Genomic DNA, 20872 nt, shown 5'->3' with positions numbered 1-20872 from the left:
GAGCTATCAATAACAAAAGATGACAGAAATGTAAAAGGTCGAGATTAGTAAAATAGTACCTCAAAGAATTGGACTGGTACCTTTGCATGCAAAGTCCAAAGTGCCAAGCGTTGCTCTTTGGAGCCACCCATGTGAGAGACAGAGAAATGGATGTAGTAGTTTGGAAATGTAGAATGTTTTAATATTCTTCAGTCAAATATGATCATTATTTTGTAAATTGCATTTCCTGATAAACGTTTGCACATTTAACACTGTTATGGAGAATGCAGCTGAAAAGAATCAAATCACATTATAGCTCTTTACACTATGAGCATTCAACTGAGATATCTTTTCATCAATGTAAGAAAAGCCCCCGCACTGATGCGCTCTCTTTTGTCTCAATGGAAAAATCCCTCATGTATGGCAGGGTTCCATGGTGTAATGGTTAGCACTCTGGACTCTGAATCCAGCGATCCGAGTTCAAATCTCGGTGGGACCTGCTTGAATTATGAGATTTAATATTTCACTAATTTCTTAGAATTTGGACTTGGAAAAACATAACGTCAAAGTTTTATACTGAAACTTATCAACGTATAAGTATGTATCTATGTACACATGGCTATATCCATCTAGATAGTGATAATACAATATAAAGAAATGAATTATTCATAAACATAAGTACTGAAGCTGAAAACTAAAAACTGTTCTTTCCCATCCACAATTTAAGCAAGAGGTTCTTTTCCTTTCTCATCTTTATGATCAGTAATAAGATAGTTCATTTTGCTGATTTCTTATCTGACAACATTCTTGACTTACACAGAGCATTTAATTGTGAATTTCTTTGAAAGAGGAATTCAGATTAATACATTTGACATGTCTTTCGAAAGATTCTACTTTGTGGTTATGGATCTACTTTAGAAAAACAGAGTGTAAATATCTGTGTGTCTTAATTTCAAGATTGTTATTTAAAAGTTCATCTCTTCTGTCCCCAAAATACACAATTTGATTCCTCAAGTTTTCTTTTAATGAAGGCTTTCCAATTAAAAAAGTTCCGTGTTCCCCTTATCAATAACAGTAAGATTTAAACAAGTAATATCTTGGATCAGCCTCTTGTGATGAGTTGAGAAAACAGAGTCAGCTCACAAAATATCTCATTATTTTGAGCCATTTTATTTCCATGTTTTCTAAAAGTTCTATCATTTGCTCACATCAAATAGACTTTAAAAATACAATCAATAAATCAATGTTTCACTCTACCCGTGTTAGATTTATGATATTTATGAATACACTTGACAGAAAAAGATTTGGTCATAAGTCATGAAAGTGGTCACACCGAGATTTGAACTCGGATCCTTGGATTCAAAGTCCAAAGTGCTAACCATTACACCATGGAACCTCCCATGTGACAGGGGAGGAAATTGCTGCAGCAATGTGGACATTTCACATTTTTTATTTTCTACAGTCAAAGACAAACAGAATTATATAACTTTTCTATTCTGTTCAACTTTTGCCTATTGAACTATGTTAGGGAAGGATGTTGCACAAAGGACTCAAGTAACGCTATGACTCTGTTGAACAGTACTTTTTATGTGAGATAAGATTTTGCAATAAAAGATAAGATTCCCCCGTGAATGCAATCTCTTCTGCCAAAATGGAAAGCTCAACCTGGTACAGGTGGGTTGATGGTGTTATGCTTGTCAATCTGGACTCTGAAAACAGGGATCTAAGTACAAAGCTCAGTGGGACTTATCTAAACTTTACGATTTTTTTTCCATTCAGTTCTTAGAAGTATTAATTGGAAAAACATCTCATTTACTTATAAACGTGTACGTATCAACTTATATGTATGTATCTCCCTATATATCGCTATATGTCTATGTATATTTATCGGAAAATATAAATATATACATTATAAAAATACATATAATTAATAGAGGTGAAATTAATGAACAGTTGTTGCCTCTCCGCATTTGAAACATGAGCCTCTTCTCCTTCCTCTTCTATATGTCCTGAAATTGAGATAGTCACTTTTTAATCAATTTTGATCTAACAACATAGTTGATTTGTACAAAGCATATCATACGATCTGTGAATAATTCTAAAAAAGAAAATTAGATCAGTACCTTTGAGGCCTCCAAGCAAAAGCTTATATTTCATGATTGCAGATCGACTGTTGAAAATCAGCATGAGAAATGTTTTATTTCACAATTTCCATACTAATATACAAAAAACATTTGTACTATCTGAATGATACCGTCATTGTGGTTCTCTAGGTTTGATTTAAGAACACATCTCTTTCAAAATGTGCTATATTCGCCTTATCAATAGTGTGGAAATCTTCAAAAAGGAATGCTGGGAATCAGCCCTCTGAAATGCATTTGAGAAAAACAGGATAGGATTGTGTAATGTCGCACTATTTTGTGTAGGAATGTGATGTTATGTGTATTATAAAGTTCGTATTTCTGTAACTTGTTCAAGCTGTTGGACATTTTGAAAGGAGTCAACGTTTGTCTCTTTCAACCTACTGGTGTTGGATTGGAGCTATCAATAACAAAAGATGACAGAAATGTAAAAGGTCGAGATTAGTAAAATAGTACCTCAAAGAATTGGACTGGTACCTTTGCATGCAAAGTCCAAAGTGCCAAGCGTTGCTCTTTGGAGCCACCCATGTGAGAGACAGAGAAATGGATGTAGTAGTTTGGAAATGTAGAATGTTTTAATATTCTTCAGTCAAATATGATCATTATTTTGTAAATTGCATTTCCTGATAAACGTTTGCACATTTAACACTGTTATGGAGAATGCAGCTGAAAAGAATCAAATCACATTATAGCTCTTTACACTATGAGCATTCAACTGAGATATCTTTTCATCAATGTAAGAAAAGCCCCCGCACTGATGCACTCTCTTTTGTCTCAATGGAAAAATCCCTCATGTATGGCAGGGTTCCATGGTGTAATGGTTAGCACTCTGGACTCTGAATCCAGCGATCCGAGTTCAAATCTCGGTGGGACCTGCTTGAATTATGAGATTTAGTATTTCACTAATTTCTTAGAATTTGGACTTGGAAAAACATAACGTCAAAGTTTTATACTGAAACTTATCAACGTATAAGTATGTATCTATGTACACATGGCTATATCCATCTAGATAGTGATAATACAATATAAAGAAATGAATTATTCATAAACATAAGTACTGAAGCTGAAAACTAAAAACTGTTCTTTCCCATCCACAATTTAAGCAAGAGGTTCTTTTCCTTTCTCATCTTTATGATCAGTAATAAGATAGTTCATTTTGCTGATTTCTTATCTGACAACATTCTTGACTTACACAGAGCATTTATTTGTGAATTTCTTTGAAAGAGGAATTCAGATTAATACATTTGACATGTCTTTCGAAAGATTCTACTTTGTGGTTATGGATCTACTTTAGAAAAACAGAGTGTAAATATCTGTGTGTCTTAATTTCAAGATTGTTATTTAAAAGTTCATCTCTTCTGTCCCCAAAATACACAATTTGATTCCTCAAGTTTTCTTTTAATGAAGGCTTTCCAATTAAAAAAGTTCCGTGTTCCCCTTATCAATAACAGTAAGATTTAAACAAGTAATATCTTGGATCAGCCTCTTGTGATGAGTTGAGAAAACAGAGTCAGCTCACAAAATATCTCATTATTTTGAGCCATTTTATTTCCATGTTTTCTAAAAGTTCTATCATTTGCTCACATCAAATAGACTTTAAAAATACAATCAATAAATCAATGTTTCACTCTACCCGTGTTAGATTTATGATATTTATGAATACACTTGACAGAAAAAGATTTGGTCATAAGTCATGAAAGTGGTCACACCGAGATTTGAACTCGGATCCTTGGATTCAAAGTCCAAAGTGCTAACCATTACACCATGGAACCTCCCATGTGACAGGGGAGGAAATTGCTGCAGCAATGTGGACATTTCACATTTTTTATTTTCTACAGTCAAAGACAAACAGAATTATATAACTTTTCTATTCTGTTCAACTTTTGCCTATTGAACTATGTTAGGGAAGGATGTTGCACAAAGGACTCAAGTAACGCTATGACTCTGTTGAACAGTACTTTTTATGTGAGATAAGATTTTGCAATAAAAGATAAGATTCCCCCGTGAATGCAATCTCTTCTGCCAAAATGGAAAGCTCAACCTGGTACAGGTGGGTTGATGGTGTTATGCTTGTCAATCTGGACTCTGAAAACAGGGATCTAAGTACAAAGCTCAGTGGGACTTATCTAAACTTTACGATTTTTTTTCCATTCAGTTCTTAGAAGTATTAATTGGAAAAACATCTCATTTACTTATAAACTTGTACGTATCAACTTATATGTATGTATGTCCCTATATATCGCTATATGTCTATGTATATTTATCGGAAAATATAAATATATACATTATAAAAATACATATAATTAATAGAGGTGAAAATAATGAACAGTTGTTGCCTGTCCGCATTTGAAACATGAGCCTCTTCTCCTTCCTCTTCTATATGTCCTGAAATTGAGATAGTCACTTTTTAATCAATTTTGATCTAACAACATAGTCGATTTGTACAAAGCATATCATACGATCTGTGAATAATTCTAAAAAAGAAAATTAGATCAGTACCTTTGAGGCCTCCAAGCAAAAGCTTATATTTCATGATTGCAGATCGACTGTTGAAAATCAGCATGAGAAATGTTTTATTTCACAATTTCCATACTAATATACAAAAAACATTTGTACTATCTGAATGATACCGTCATTGTGGTTCTCTAGGTTTGATTTAAGAACACATCTCTTTCAAAATGTGCTATATTCGCCTTATCAATAGTGTGGAAATCTTCAAAAAGGAATGCTGGGAATCAGCCCTTTGAAATGCATTTGAGAAAAACAGGATAGGATTTTGTAATGTCGCACTATTTTGTGTAGGAATGTGATGTTATGTGTATTATAAAGTTCGTATTTCTGTAACTTGTTCAAGCTGTTGGACATTTTGAAAGGAGTCAACATTTGTCTCTTTCAACCTACTGGTGTTGGATTGGAGCTATCAATAACAAAAGATGACAGAAATGTAAAAGGTCGAGATTAGTAAAATAGTACCTCAAAGAATTGGACTGGTACCTTTGCATGCAAAGTCCAAAGTGCCAAGCGTTGCTCTTTGGAGCCACCCATGTGAGAGACAGAGAAATGGATGTAGTAGTTTGGAAATGTAGAATGTTTTAATATTCTTCAGTCAAATATGATCATTATTTTGTAAATTGCATTTCCTGATAAACGTTTGCACATTTAACACTGTTATGGAGAATGCAGCTGAAAAGAATCAAATCACATTATAGCTCTTTACACTATGAGCATTCAACTGAGATATCTTTTCATCAATGTAAGAAAAGCCCCCGCACTGATGCGCTCTCTTTTGTCTCAATGGAAAAATCCCTCATGTATGGCAGGGTTCCATGGTGTAATGGTTAGCACTCTGGACTCTGAATCCAGCGATCCGAGTTCAAATCTCGGTGGGACCTGCTTGAATTATGAGATTTAATATTTCACTAATTTCTTAGAATTTGGACTTGGAAAAACATAACGTCAAAGTTTTATACTGAAACTTATCAACGTATAAGTATGTATCTATGTACACATGGCTATATCCATCTAGATAGTGATAATACAATATAAAGAAATGAATTATTCATAAACATAAGTACTGAAGCTGAAAACTAAAAACGGTTCTTTCCCATCCACAATTTAAGCAAGAGGTTATTTTCCTTTCTCATCTTTATGATCAGTAATAAGATAGTTCATTTTGCTGATTTCTTATCTGACAACATTCTTGACTTACACAGAGCATTTAATTGTGAATTTCTTTGAAAGAGGAATTCAGATTAATACATTTGACATGTCTTTCGAAAGATTCTACTTTGTGGTTATGGATCTACTTTAGAAAAACAGAGTGTAAATATCTGTGTGTCTTAATTTCAAGATTGTTATTTAAAAGTTCATCTCTTCTGTCCCCAAAATACACAATTTGATTCCTCAAGTTTTCTTTTAATGAAGGCTTTCCAATTAAAAAAGTTCCGTGTTCCCCTTATCAATAACAGTAAGATTTAAACAAGTAATATCTTGGATCAGCCTCTTGTGATGAGTTGAGAAAACAGAGTCAGCTCACAAAATATCTCATTATTTTGAGCCATTTTATTTCCATGTTTTCTAAAAGTTCTATCATTTGCTCACATCAAATAGACTTTAAAAATACAATCAATAAATCAATGTTTCACTCTACCCGTGTTAGATTTATGATATTTATGAATACACTTGACAGAAAAAGATTTGGTCATAAGTCATGAAAGTGGTCCCACTGAGATTTGAACTCGGATCCTTGGATTCAAAGTCCAAAGTGCTAACCATTACACCATGGAACCTCCCATGTGACAGGGGAGGAAATTGCTGCAGCAATGTGGACATTTCACATTTTTTATTTTCTACAGTCAAAGACAAACAGAATTATATAACTTTTCTATTCTGTTCAACTTTTGCCTATTGAACTATGTTAGGGAAGGATGTTGCACAAAGGACTCAAGTAACGCTATGACTCTGTTGAACAGTACTTTTTATGTGAGATAAGATTTTGCAATAAAAGATAAGATTCCCCCGTGAATGCAATCTCTTCTGCCAAAATGGAAAGCTCAACCTGGTACAGGTGGGTTGATGGTGTTATGCTTGTCAATCTGGACTCTGAAAACAGGGATCTAAGTACAAAGCTCAGTGGGACTTATCTAAACTTTACGATTTTTTTTCCATTCAGTTCTTAGAAGTATTAATTGGAAAAACATCTCATTTACTTATAAACTTGTACGTATCAACTTATATGTATGTATCTCCCTATATATCGCTATATGTCTATGTATATTTATCGGAAAATATAAATATATACATTATAAAAATACATATAATTAATAGAGGTGAAAATAATGAACAGTTGTTGCCTGTCCGCATTTGAAACATGAGCCTCTTCTCCTTCCTCTTCTATATGTCCTGAAATTGAGATAGTCACTTTTTAATCAATTTTGATCTAACAACATAGTCGATTTGTACAAAGCATATCATACGATCTGTGAATAATTCTAAAAAAGAAAATTAGATCAGTACCTTTGAGGCCTCCAAGCAAAAGCTTATATTTCATGATTGCAGATCGACTGTTGAAAATCAGCATGAGAAATGTTTTATTTCACAATTTCCATACTAATATACAAAAAACATTTGTACTATCTGAATGATACCGTCATTGTGGTTCTCTAGGTTTGATTTAAGAACACATCTCTTTCAAAATGTGCTATATTCGCCTTATCAATAGTGTGGAAATCTTCAAAAAGGAATGCTGGGAATCAGCCCTCTGAAATGCATTTGAGAAAAACAGGATAGGATTTTGTAATGTCGCACTATTTTGTGTAGGAATGTGATGTTATGTGTATTATAAAGTTCGTATTTCTGTAACTTGTTCAAGCTGTTGGACATTTTGAAAGGAGTCAACATTTGTCTCTTTCAACCTACTGGTGTTGGATTGGAGCTATCAATAACAAAAGATGACAGAAATGTAAAAGGTCGAGATTAGTAAAATAGTACCTCAAAGAATTGGACTGGTACCTTTGCATGCAAAGTCCAAAGTGCCAAGCGTTGCTCTTTGGAGCCACCCATGTGAGAGACAGAGAAATGGATGTAGTAGTTTGGAAATGTAGAATGTTTTAATATTCTTCAGTCAAATATGATCATTATTTTGTAAATTGCATTTCCTGATAAACGTTTGCACATTTAACACTGTTATGGAGAATGCAGCTGAAAAGAATCAAATCACATTATAGCTCTTTACACTATGAGCATTCAACTGAGATATCTTTTTAATCATGGTAAGAAAAGCCCCCGCACTGATGCGCTCTCTTTTGTCTCAATGGAAAAATCCCTCATGTATGGCAGGGTTCCATGGTGTAATGGTTAGCACTCTGGACTCTGAATCCAGCGATCCGAGTTCAAATCTCGGTGGGACCTGCTTGAATTATGAGATTTAATATTTCACTAATTTCTTAGAATTTGGACTTGGAAAAACATAACGTCAAAGTTTTATACTGAAACTTATCAACGTATAAGTATGTATCTATGTACACATGGCTATATCCATCTAGATAGTGATAATACAATATAAAGAAATGAATTATTCATAAACATAAGTACTGAAGCTGAAAACTAAAAACTGTTCTTTCCCATCCACAATTTAAGCAAGAGGTTCTTTTCCTTTCTCATCTTTATGATCAGTAATAAGATAGTTCATTTTGCTGATTTCTTATCTGACAACATTCTTGACTTACACAGAGCATTTAATTGTGAATTTCTTTGAAAGAGGAATTCAGATTAATACATTTGACATGTCTTTCGAAAGATTCTACTTTGTGGTTATGGATCTACTTTAGAAAAACAGAGTGTAAATATCTGTGTGTCTTAATTTCAAGATTGTTATTTAAAAGTTCATCTCTTCTGTCCCCAAAATACACAATTTGATTCCTCAAGTTTTCTTTTAATGAAGGCTTTCCAATTAAAAAAGTTCCGTGTTCCCCTTATCAATAACAGTATGATTTAAACAAGTAATATCTTGGATCAGCCTCTTGTGATGAGTTGAGAAAACAGAGTCAGCTCACAAAATATCTCATTATTTTGAGCCATTTTATTTCCATGTTTTCTAAAAGTTCTATCATTTGCTCACATCAAATAGACTTTAAAAATACAATCAATAAATCAATGTTTCACTCTACCCGTGTTAGATTTATGATATTTATGAATACACTTGACAGAAAAAGATTTGGTCATAAGTCATGAAAGTGGTCACACCGAGATTTGAACTCGGATCCTTTGATTCAAAGTCCAAAGTGCTAACCATTACACCATGGAACCTCCCATGTGACAGGGGAGGAAATTGCTGCAGCAATGTGGACATTTCACATTTTTTATTTTCTACAGTCAAAGACAAACAGAATTATATAACTTTTCTATTCTGTTCAACTTTTGCCTATTGAACTATGTTAGGGAAGGATGTTGCACAAAGGACTCAAGTAACGCTATGACTCTGTTGAACAGTACTTTTTATGTGAGATAAGATTTTGCAATAAAAGATAAGATTCCCCCGTGAATGCAATCTCTTCTGCCAAAATGGAAAGCTCAACCTGGTACAGGTGGGTTGATGGTGTTATGCTTGTCAATCTGGACTCTGAAAACAGGGATCTAAGTACAAAGCTCAGTGGGACTTATCTAAACTTTACGATTTTTTTTCCATTCAGTTCTTAGAAGTATTAATTGGAAAAACATCTCATTTACTTATAAACTTGTACGTATCAACTTATATGTATGTATCTCCCTATATATCGCTATATGTCTATGTATATTTATCGGAAAATATAAATATATACATTATAAAAATACATATAATTAATAGAGGTGAAAATAATGAACAGTTGTTGCCTGTCCGCATTTGAAACATGAGCCTCTTCTCCTTCCTCTTCTATATGTCCTGAAATTGAGATAGTCACTTTTTAATAAATTTTGATCTAACAACATAGTCGATTTGTACAAAGCATATCATACGATCTGTGAATAATTCTAAAAAAGAAAATTAGATCAGTACCTTTGAGGCCTCCAAGCAAAAGCTTATATTTCATGATTGCAGATCGACTGTTGAAAATCAGCATGAGAAATGTTTTATTTCACAATTTCCATACTAATATACAAAAAACATTTGTACTATCTGAATGATACCGTCATTGTGGTTCTCTAGGTTTGATTTAAGAACACATCTCTTTCAAAATGTGCTATATTCGCCTTATCAATAGTGTGGAAATCTTCAAAAAGGAATGCTGGGAATCAGCCCTCTGAAATGCATTTGAGAAAAACAGGATAGGATTGTGTAATGTCGCACTATTTTGTGTAGGAATGTGATGTTATGTGTATTATAAAGTTCGTATTTCTGTAACTTGTTCAAGCTGTTGGACATTTTGAAAGGAGTCAACGTTTGTCTCTTTCAACCTACTGGTGTTGGATTGGAGCTATCAATAACAAAAGATGACAGAAATGTAAAAGGTCGAGATTAGTAAAATAGTACCTCAAAGAATTGGACTGGTACCTTTGCATGCAAAGTCCAAAGTGCCAAGCGTTGCTCTTTGGAGCCACCCATGTGAGAGACAGAGAAATGGATGTAGTAGTTTGGAAATGTAGAATGTTTTAATATTCTTCAGTCAAATATGATCATTATTTTGTAAATTGCATTTCCTGATAAACGTTTGCACATTTAACACTGTTATGGAGAATGCAGCTGAAAAGAATCAAATCACATTATAGCTCTTTACACTATGAGCATTCAACTGAGATATCTTTTCATCAATGTAAGAAAAGCCCCCGCACTGATGCGCTCTCTTTTGTCTCAATGGAAAAATCCCTCATGTATGGCAGGGTTCCATGGTGTAATGGTTAGCACTCTGGACTCTGAATCCAGCGATCCGAGTTCAAATCTCGGTGGGACCTGCTTGAATTATGAGATTTAATATTTCACTAATTTCTTAGAATTTGGACTTGGAAAAACATAACGTCAAAGTTTTATACTGAAACTTATCAACGTATAAGTATGTATCTATGTACACATGGCTATATCCATCTAGATAGTGATAATACAATATAAAGAAATGAATTATTCATAAACATAAGTACTGAAGCTGAAAACTAAAAACTGTTCTTTCCCATCCACAATTTAAGCAAGAGGTTCTTTTCCTTTCTCATCTTTATGATCAGTAATAAGATAGTTCATTTTGCTGATTTCTTATCTGACAACATTCTTGACTTACACAGAGCATTTAATTGTGAATTTCTTTGAAAGAGGAATTCAGATTAATACATTTGACATGTCTTTCGAAAGATTCTACTTTGTGGTTATGGATCTACTTTAGAAAAACAGAGTGTAAATATCTGTGTGTCTTAATTTCAAGATTGTTATTTAAAAGTTCATCTCTTCTGTCCCCAAAATACACAATTTGATTCCTCAAGTTTTCTTTTAATGAAGGCTTTCCAATTAAAAAAGTTCCGTGTTCCCCTTATCAATAACAGTAAGATTTAAACAAGTAATATCTTGGATCAGCCTCTTGTGATGAGTTGAGAAAACAGAGTCAGCTCACAAAATATCTCATTATTTTGAGCCATTTTATTTCCATGTTTTCTAAAAGTTCTATCATTTGCTCACATCAAATAGACTTTAAAAATACAATCAATAAATCAATGTTTCACTCTACCCGTGTTAGATTTATGATATTTATGAATACACTTGACAGAAAAAGATTTGGTCATAAGTCATGAAAGTGGTCACACCGAGATTTGAACTCGGATCCTTGGATTCAAAGTCCAAAGTGCTAACCATTACACCATGGAACCTCCCATGTGACAGGGGAGGAAATTGCTGCAGCAATGTGGACATTTCACATTTTTTATTTTCTACAGTCAAAGACAAACAGAATTATATAACTTTTCTATTCTGTTCAACTTTTGCCTATTGAACTATGTTAGGGAAGGATGTTGCACAAAGGACTCAAGTAACGCTATGACTCTGTTGAACAGTACTTTTTATGTGAGATAAGATTTTGCAATAAAAGATAAGATTCCCCCGTGAATGCAATCTCTTCTGCCAAAATGGAAAGCTCAACCTGGTACAGGTGGGTTGATGGTGTTATGCTTGTCAATCTGGACTCTGAAAACAGGGATCTAAGTACAAAGCTCAGTGGGACTTATCTAAACTTTACGATTTTTTTTCCATTCAGTTCTTAGAAGTATTAATTGGAAAAACATCTCATTTACTTATAAACGTGTACGTATCAACTTATATGTATGTATCTCCCTATATATCGCTATATGTCTATGTATATTTATCGGAAAATATAAATATATACATTATAAAAATACATATAATTAATAGAGGTGAAAATAATGAACAGTTGTTGCCTGTCCGCATTTGAAACATGAGCCTCTTCTCCTTCCTCTTCTATATGTCCTGAAATTGAGATAGTCACTTTTTAATCAATTTTGATCTAACAACATAGTCGATTTGTACAAAGCATATCATACGATCTGTGAATAATTCTAAAAAAGAAAATTAGATCAGTACCTTTGAGGCCTCCAAGCAAAAGCTTATATTTCATGATTGCAGATCGACTGTTGAAAATCAGCATGAGAAATGTTTTATTTCACAATTTCCATACTAATATACAAAAAACATTTGTACTATCTGAATGATACCGTCATTGTGGTTCTCTAGGTTTGATTTAAGAACACATCTCTTTCAAAATGTGCTATATTCGCCTTATCAATAGTGTGGAAATCTTCAAAAAGGAATGCTGGGAATCAGCCCTCTGAAATGCATTTGAGAAAAACAGGATAGGATTTTGTAATGTCGCACTATTTTGTGTAGGAATGTGATGTTATGTGTATTATAAAGTTCGTATTTCTGTAACTTGTTCAAGCTGTTGGACATTTTGAAAGGAGTCAACATTTGTCTCTTTCAACCTACTGGTGTTGGATTGGAGCTATCAATAACAAAAGATGACAGAAATGTAAAAGGTCGAGATTAGTAAAATAGTACCTCAAAGAATTGGACTGGTACCTTTGCATGCAAAGTCCAAAGTGCCAAGCGTTGCTCTTTGGAGCCACCCATGTGAGAGACAGAGAAATGGATGTAGTAGTTTGGAAATGTAGAATGTTTTAATATTCTTCAGTCAAATATGATCATTATTTTGTAAATTGCATTTCCTGATAAACGTTTGCACATTTAACACTGTTATGGAGAATGCAGCTGAAAAGAATCAAATCACATTATAGCTCTTTACACTATGAGCATTCAACTGAGATATCTTTTCATCAATGTAAGAAAAGCCCCCGCACTGATGCGCTCTCTTTTGTCTCAATGGAAAAATCCCTCATGTATGGCAGGGTTCCATGGTGTAATGGTTAGCACTCTGGACTCTGAATCCAGCGATCCGAGTTCAAATCTCGGTGGGACCTGCTTGAATTATGAGATTTAATATTTCACTAATTTCTTAGAATTTGGACTTGGAAAAACATAACGTCAAAGTTTTATACTGAAACTTATCAACGTATAAGTATGTATCTATGTACACATGGCTATATCCATCTAGATAGTGATAATACAATATAAAGAAATGAATTATTCATAAACATAAGTACTGAAGCTGAAAACTAAAAACTGTTCTTTCCCATCCACAATTTAAGCAAGAGGTTCTTTTCCTTTCTCATCTTTATGATCAGTAATAAGATAGTTCATTTTGCTGATTTCTTATCTGACAACATTCTTGACTTACACAGAGCATTTAATTGTGAATTTCTTTGAAAGAGGAATTCAGATTAATACATTTGACATGTCTTTCGAAAGATTCTACTTTGTGGTTATGGATCTACTTTAGAAAAACAGAGTGTAAATATCTGTGTGTCTTAATTTCAAGATTGTTATTTAAAAGTTCATCTCTTCTGTCCCCAAAATACACAATTTGATTCCTCAAGTTTTCTTTTAATGAAGGCTTTCCAATTAAAAAAGTTCCGTGTTCCCCTTATCAACAGTAAGATTTAAACAAGTAATATCTTGGATCAGCCTCTTGTGATGAGTTGAGAAAACAGAGTCAGCTCACAAAATATCTCATTATTTTGAGCCATTTTATTTCCATGTTTTCTAAAAGTTCTATCATTTGCTCACATCAAATAGACTTTAAAAATACAATCAATAAATCAATGTTTCACTCTACCCGTGTTAGATTTATGATATTTATGAATACACTTGACAGAAAAAGATTTGGTCATAAGTCATGAAAGTGGTCACACCGAGATTTGAACTCGGATCCTTGGATTCAAAGTCCAAAGTGCTAACCATTACACCATGGAACCTCCCATGTGACAGGGGAGGAAATTGCTGCAGCAATGTGGACATTTCACATTTTTTATTTTCTACAGTCAAAGACAAACAGAATTATATAACTTTTCTATTCTGTTCAACTTTTGCCTATTGAACTATGTTAGGGAAGGATGTTGCACAAAGGACTCAAGTAACGCTATGACTCTGTTGAACAGTACTTTTTATGTGAGATAAGATTTTGCAATAAAAGATAAGATTCCCCCGTGAATGCAATCTCTTCTGCCAAAATGGAAAGCTCAACCTGGTACAGGTGGGTTGATGGTGTTATGCTTGTCAATCTGGACTCTGAAAACAGGGATCTAAGTACAAAGCTCAGTGGGACTTATCTAAACTTTACGATTTTTTTTCCATTCAGTTCTTAGAAGTATTAATTGGAAAAACATCTCATTTACTTATAAACGTGTACGTATCAACTTATATGTATGTATCTCCCTATATATCGCTATATGTCTATGTATATTTATCGGAAAATATAAATATATACATTATAAAAATACATATAATTAATAGAGGTGAAAATAATGAACAGTTGTTGCCTATCCGCATTTGAAACATGAGCCTCTTCTCCTTCCTCTTCTATATGTCCTGAAATTGAGATAGTCACTTTTTAATCAATTTTGATCTAACAACATAGTCGATTTGTACAAAGCATATCATACGATCTGTGAATAATTCTAAAAAAGAAAATTAGATCAGTACCTTTGAGGCCTCCAAGCAAAAGCTTATATTTCATGATTGCAGATCGACTGTTGAAAATCAGCATGAGAAATGTTTTATTTCACAATTTCCATACTAATATACAAAAAACATTTGTACTATCTGAATGATACCGTCATTGTGGTTCTCTAGGTTTGATTTAAGAACACATCTCTTTCAAAATGTACTATATTCGCCTTATCAATAGTGTGGAAATCTTCAAAAAGGAATGCTGGGAATCAGCCCTCTGAAATGCATTTGAGAAAAACAGGATAGGATTTTGTAATGTCGCACTATTTTGTGTAGGAATGTGATGTTATGTGTATTATAAAGTTCGTATTTCTGTAACTTGTTCAAGCTGTTGGACATTTTGAAAGGAGTCAACGTTTGTCTCTTTCAACCTACTGGTGTTGGATTGGAGCTATCAATAACAAAAGATGACAGAAATGTAAAAGGTCGAGATTAGTAAAATAGTACCTCAAAGAATTGGACTGGTACCTTTGCATGCAAAGTCCAAAGTGCCAAGCGTTGCTCTTTGGAGCCACCCATGTGAGAGACAGAGAAATGGATGTAGTAGTTTGGAAATGTAGAATGTTTTAATATTCTTCAGTCAAATATGATCATTATTTTGTAAATTGCATTTCCTGATAAACGTTTGCACATTTAACACTGTTATGGAGAATGCAGCTGAAAAGAATCAAATCACATTATAGCTCTTTACACTATGAGCATTCAACTGAGATATCTTTTCATCAATGTAAGAAAAGCCCCCGCACTGATGCGCTCTCTTTTGTCTCAATGGAAAAATCCCTCATGTATGGCAGGGTTCCATGGTGTAATGGTTAGCACTCTGGACTCTGAATCCAGCGATCCGAGTTCAAATCTCGGTGGGACCTGCTTGAATTATGAGATTTAATATTTCACTAATTTCTTAGAATTTGGACTTGGAAAAACATAACGTCAAAGTTTTATACTGAAACTTATCAACGTATAAGTATGTATCTATGTACACATGGCTATATCCATCTAGATAGTGATAATACAATATAAAGAAATGAATTATTCATAAACATAAGTACTGAAGCTGAAAACTAAAAACTGTTCTTTCCCATCCACAATTTAAGCAAGAGGTTCTTTTCCTTTCTCATCTTTATGATCAGTAATAAGATAGTTCATTTTGCTGATTTCTTATCTGACAACATTCTTGACTTACACAGAGCATTTAATTGTGAATTTCTTTGAAAGAGGAATTCAGATTAATACATTTGACATGTCTTTCGAAAGATTCTACTTTGTGGTTATGGATCTACTTTAGAAAAACAGAGTGTAAATATCTGTGTGTCTTAATTTCAAGATTGTTATTTAAAAGTTCATCTCTTCTGTCCCCAAAATACACAATTTGATTCCTCAAGTTTTCTTTTAATGAAGGCTTTCCAATTAAAAAAGTTCCGTGTTCCCCTTATCAATAACAGTAAGATTTAAACAAGTAATATCTTGGATCAGCCTCTTGTGATGAGTTGAGAAAACAGAGTCAGCTCACAAAATATCTCATTATTTTGAGCCATTTTATTTCCATGTTTTCTAAAAGTTCTATCATTTGCTCACATCAAATAGACTTTAAAAATACAATCAATAAATCAATGTTTCACTCTACCCGTGTTAGATTTATGATATTTATGAATACACTTGACAGAAAAAGATTTGGTCATAAGTCATGAAAGTGGTCACACCGAGATTTGAACTCGGATCCTTGGATTCAAAGTCCAAAGTGCTAACCATTACACCATGGAACCTCCCATGTGACAGGGGAGGAAATTGCTGCAGCAATGTGGACATTTCACATTTTTTATTTTCTACAGTCAAAGACAAACAGAATTATATAACTTTTCTATTCTGTTCAACTTTTGCCTATTGAACTATGTTAGGGAAGGATGTTGCACAAAGGACTCAAGTAACGCTATGACTCTGTTGAACAGTACTTTTTATGTGAGATAAGATTTTGCAATAAAAGATAAGATTCCCCCGTGAATGCAATCTCTTCTGCCAAAATGGAAAGCTCAACCTGGTACAGGTGGGTTGATGGTGTTATGCTTGTCAATCTGGACTCTGAAAACAGGGATCTAAGTACAAAGCTCAGTGGGACTTATCTAAACTTTACGATTTTTTTTCCATTCAGTTCTTAGAAGTATTAATTGGAAAAACATCTCATTTACTTATAAACTTGTACGTATCAACTTATATGTATGTATCTCCCTATATATCGCTATATGTCTATGTATATTTATCAGAAAATATAAATATATACATTATAAAAATACATATAATTAATAGAGGTGAAAATAATGAACAGTTGTTGCCTGTCCGCATTTGAAACATGAGCCTCTTCTCCTTCCTCTTCTATATGTCCTGAAATTGAGATAGTCACTTTTTAATAAATTTTGATCTAACAACATAGTCGATTTGTACAAAGCATATCATACGATCTGTGAATAATTCTAAAAAAGAAAATTAGATCAGTACCTTTGAGGCCTCCAAGCAAAAGCTTATATTTCATGATTGCAGATCGACTGTTGAAAATCAGCATGAGAAATTTTTTATTTCACAATTTCCATACTAATATACAAAAAACATTTGTACTATCTGAATGATACCGTCATTGTGGTTCTCTAGGTTTGATTTAAGAACACATCTCTTTCAAAATGTGCTATATTCGCCTTATCAATAGTGTGGAAATCTTCAAAAAGGAATGCTGGGAATCAGCCCTCTGAAATGCATTTGAGAAAAACAGGATAGGATTGTGTAATGTCGCACTATTTTGTGTAGGAATGTGATGTTATGTGTATTATAAAGTTCGTATTTCTGTAACTTGTTCAAGCTGTTGGACATTTTGAAAGGAGTCAACGTTTGTCTCTTTCAACCTACTGGTGTTGGATTGGAGCTATCAATAACAAAAGATGACAGAAATGTAAAAGGTCGAGATTAGTAAAATAGTACCTCAAAGAATTGGACTGGTACCTTTGCATGCAAAGTCCAAAGTGCCAAGCGTTGCTCTTTGGAGCCACCCATGTGAGAGACAGAGAAATGGATGTAGTAGTTTGGAAATGTAGAATGTTTTAATATTCTTCAGTCAAATATGATCATTATTTTGTAAATTGCATTTCCTGATAAACGTTTGCACATTTAACACTGTTATGGAGAATGCAGCTGAAAAGAATCAAATCACATTATAGCTCTTTACACTATGAGCATTCAACTGAGATATCTTTTCATCAATGTAAGAAAAGCCCCCGCACTGATGCGCTCTCTTTTGTCTCAATGGAAAAATCCCTCATGTATGGCAGGGTTCCATGGTGTAATGGTTAGCACTCTGGACTCTGAATCCAGCGATCCGAGTTCAAATCTCGGTGGGACCTGCTTGAATTATGAGATTTAATATTTCACTAATTTCTTAGAATTTGGACTTGGAAAAACATAACGTCAAAGTTTTATACTGAAACTTATCAACGTATAAGTATGTATCTATGTACACATGGCTATATCCATCTAGATAGTGATAATACAATATAAAGAAATGAATTATTCATAAACATAAGTACTGAAGCTGAAAACTAAAAACTGTTCTTTCCCATCCACAATTTAAGCAAGAGGTTCTTTTCCTTTCTCATCTTTATGATCAGTAATAAGATAGTTCATTTTGCTGATTTCTTATCTGACAACATTCTTGACTTACACAGAGCATTTAATTGTGAATTTCTTTGAAAGAGGAATTCAGATTAATACATTTGACATGTCTTTCGAAAGATTCTACTTTGTGGTTATGGATCTACTTTAGAAAAACAGAGTGTAAATATCTGTGTGTCTTAATTTCAAGATTGTTATTTAAAAGTTCATCTCTTCTGTCCCCAAAATACACAATTTGATTCCTCAAGTTTTCTTTTAATGAAGGCTTTCCAATTAAAAAAGTTCCGTGTTCCCCTTATCAATAACAGTAAGATTTAAACAAGTAATATCTTGGATCAGCCTCTTGTGATGAGTTGAGAAAACAGAGTCAGCTCACAAAATATCTCATTATTTTGAGCCATTTTATTTCCATGTTTTCTAAAAGTTCTATCATTTGCTCACATCAAATAGACTTTAAAAATACAATCAATAAATCAATGTTTCACTCTACCCGTGTTAGATTTATGATATTTATGAATACACTTGACAGAAAAAGATTTGGTCATAAGTCATGAAAGTGGTCACACCGAGATTTGAACTCGGATCCTTGGATTCAAAGTCCAAAGTGCTAACCATTACACCATGGAACCTCCCATGTGACAGGGGAGGAAATTGCTGCAGCAATGTGGACATTTCACATTTTTTATTTTCTACAGTCAAAGACAAACAGAATTATATAACTTTTCTATTCTGTTCAACTTTTGCCTATTGAACTATGTTAGGGAAGGATGTTGCACAAAGGACTCAAGTAACGCTATGACTCTGTTGAACAGTACTTTTTATGTGAGATAAGATTTTGCAATAAAAGATAAGATTCCCCCGTGAATGCAATCTCTTCTGCCAAAATGGAAAGCTCAACCTGGTACAGGTGGGTTGATGGTGTTATGCTTGTCAATCTGGACTCTGAAAACAGGGATCTAAGTACAAAGCTCAGTGGGACTTATCTAAACTTTACGTTTTTTTTTCCATTCAGTTCTTAGAAGTATTAATTGGAAAAACATCTCATTTACTTATAAACTTGTACGTATCAACTTATATGTATGTATCTCCCTATATATCGCTATATGTCTATGTATATTTATCGGAAAATATAAATATATACATTATAAAAATACATATAATTAATAGAGGTGAAAATAATGAACAGTTGTTGCCTCTCCGCATTTGAAACATGAGCTTCTTCTCCTTCCTCTTCTATATGTCCTGAAATTGAGATAGTCACTTTTTAATCAATTTTGATCTAACAACATAGTTGATTTGTACAAAGCATATCATACGATCTGTGAATAATTCTAAAAAAGAAAATTAGATCAGTACCTTTGAGGCCTCCAAGCAAAAGCTTATATTTCATGATTGCAGATCGACTGTTGAAAATCAGCATGAGAAATGTTTTATTTCAAAATTTCCATACTAATATACAAAAAACATTTGTACTATCTGAATGATACCGTCATTGTGGTTCTCTAGGTTTGATTTAAGAACACATCTCTTTCAAAATGTGCTATGTTCGCCTTATCAATAGTGTGGAAATCTTCAAAAAGGAATGCTGGGAATCAGCCCTCTGATATGCATTTGAGAAAAACAGGATAGGATTTTGTAATGTCGCACTATTTTGTGTAGGAATGTGATGTTATGTGTATTATAAAGTTCGTATTTCTGTAACTTGTTCAAGCTGTTGGACATTTTGAAAGGAGTCAACATTTGTCTCTTTCAACCTACTGGTGTTGGATTGGAGCTATCAATAACAAAAGATGACAGAAATGTAAAAGGTCGAGATTAGTAAAATAGTACCTCAAAGAATTGGACTGGTACCTTTGCATGCAAAGTCCAAAGTGCCAAGCGTTGCTCTTTGGAGCCACCCATGTGAGAGACAGAGAAATGGATGTAGTAGTTTGGAAATGTAGAATGTTTTAATATTCTTCAGTCAAATATGATCATTATTTTGTAAATTGCATTTCCTGATAAACGTTTGCACATTTAACACTGTTATGGAGAATGCAGCTGAAAAGAATCAAATCACATTATAGCTCTTTACACTATGAGCATTCAACTGAGATATCTTTTCATCAATGTAAGAAAAGCCCCCGCACTGATGCGCTCTCTTTTGTCTCAATGGAAAAATCCCTCATGTATGGCAGGGTTCCATGGTGTAATGGTTAGCACTCTGGACTCTGAATCCAGCGATCCGAGTTCAAATCTCGGTGGGACCTGCTTGAATTATGAGATTTAATATTTCACTAATTTCTTAGAATTTGGACTTGGAAAAACATAACGTCAAAGTTTTATACTGAAACTTATCAACGTATAAGTATGTATCTATGTACACATGGCTATATCCATCTAGATAGTGATAATACAATATAAAGAAATGAATTATTCATAAACATAAGTACTGAAGCTGAAAACTAAAAACTGTTCTTTCCCATCCACAATTTAAGCAAGAGGTTCTTTTCCTTTCTCATCTTTATGA

At 33.5% G+C, this 20872-nt stretch overlaps 15 non-coding genes across 15 annotated transcripts; 9 read left to right on the top strand and 6 right to left on the bottom strand.

The window, feature by feature from the left end:
• The first annotated feature begins 406 nt into the window (after positions 1–406).
• On the top strand, positions 407–478 carry TRNAQ-CUG (transfer RNA glutamine (anticodon CUG)). The gene has a single exon. It is a non-coding gene; the product is annotated as a tRNA-Gln (tRNA).
• Positions 479–1303: 825 nt separating this feature from the next.
• On the bottom strand, positions 1304–1375 carry TRNAQ-UUG (transfer RNA glutamine (anticodon UUG)). Its single transcript has one exon. It is a non-coding gene; the product is annotated as a tRNA-Gln (tRNA).
• A 1548-nt stretch (positions 1376–2923) lies between these two features.
• On the top strand, positions 2924–2995 carry TRNAQ-CUG (transfer RNA glutamine (anticodon CUG)). Its single transcript has one exon. It is a non-coding gene; the product is annotated as a tRNA-Gln (tRNA).
• An 825-nt stretch (positions 2996–3820) lies between these two features.
• TRNAQ-UUG (transfer RNA glutamine (anticodon UUG)) lies at positions 3821–3892 on the bottom strand. The gene has a single exon. It is a non-coding gene; the product is annotated as a tRNA-Gln (tRNA).
• Positions 3893–5440: 1548 nt separating this feature from the next.
• TRNAQ-CUG (transfer RNA glutamine (anticodon CUG)) lies at positions 5441–5512 on the top strand. The gene has a single exon. It is a non-coding gene; the product is annotated as a tRNA-Gln (tRNA).
• An 825-nt stretch (positions 5513–6337) lies between these two features.
• On the bottom strand, positions 6338–6409 carry TRNAQ-UUG (transfer RNA glutamine (anticodon UUG)). The gene has a single exon. It is a non-coding gene; the product is annotated as a tRNA-Gln (tRNA).
• A 1549-nt stretch (positions 6410–7958) lies between these two features.
• On the top strand, positions 7959–8030 carry TRNAQ-CUG (transfer RNA glutamine (anticodon CUG)). Its single transcript has one exon. It is a non-coding gene; the product is annotated as a tRNA-Gln (tRNA).
• A 2445-nt stretch (positions 8031–10475) lies between these two features.
• On the top strand, positions 10476–10547 carry TRNAQ-CUG (transfer RNA glutamine (anticodon CUG)). Its single transcript has one exon. It is a non-coding gene; the product is annotated as a tRNA-Gln (tRNA).
• Positions 10548–11372: 825 nt separating this feature from the next.
• Positions 11373–11444, bottom strand: TRNAQ-UUG (transfer RNA glutamine (anticodon UUG)). The gene has a single exon. It is a non-coding gene; the product is annotated as a tRNA-Gln (tRNA).
• A 1548-nt stretch (positions 11445–12992) lies between these two features.
• On the top strand, positions 12993–13064 carry TRNAQ-CUG (transfer RNA glutamine (anticodon CUG)). The gene has a single exon. It is a non-coding gene; the product is annotated as a tRNA-Gln (tRNA).
• An 822-nt stretch (positions 13065–13886) lies between these two features.
• On the bottom strand, positions 13887–13958 carry TRNAQ-UUG (transfer RNA glutamine (anticodon UUG)). Its single transcript has one exon. It is a non-coding gene; the product is annotated as a tRNA-Gln (tRNA).
• Positions 13959–15506: 1548 nt separating this feature from the next.
• On the top strand, positions 15507–15578 carry TRNAQ-CUG (transfer RNA glutamine (anticodon CUG)). Its single transcript has one exon. It is a non-coding gene; the product is annotated as a tRNA-Gln (tRNA).
• Positions 15579–16403: 825 nt separating this feature from the next.
• On the bottom strand, positions 16404–16475 carry TRNAQ-UUG (transfer RNA glutamine (anticodon UUG)). The gene has a single exon. It is a non-coding gene; the product is annotated as a tRNA-Gln (tRNA).
• Positions 16476–18023: 1548 nt separating this feature from the next.
• On the top strand, positions 18024–18095 carry TRNAQ-CUG (transfer RNA glutamine (anticodon CUG)). The gene has a single exon. It is a non-coding gene; the product is annotated as a tRNA-Gln (tRNA).
• Positions 18096–20540: 2445 nt separating this feature from the next.
• Positions 20541–20612, top strand: TRNAQ-CUG (transfer RNA glutamine (anticodon CUG)). The gene has a single exon. It is a non-coding gene; the product is annotated as a tRNA-Gln (tRNA).
• Positions 20613–20872: the final 260 nt, after the last annotated feature.

This window comes from Lissotriton vulgaris, chromosome 4_1 (assembly GCF_964263255.1).
Source record: "Lissotriton vulgaris chromosome 4_1, aLisVul1.2, whole genome shotgun sequence".
In the NCBI taxonomy this organism is placed as follows: domain Eukaryota; kingdom Metazoa; phylum Chordata; class Amphibia; order Caudata; family Salamandridae; genus Lissotriton; species Lissotriton vulgaris.
Note: the sequence above shows the minus strand (reverse complement) of the source record. Positions and strands in the feature narration are given on the sequence as shown.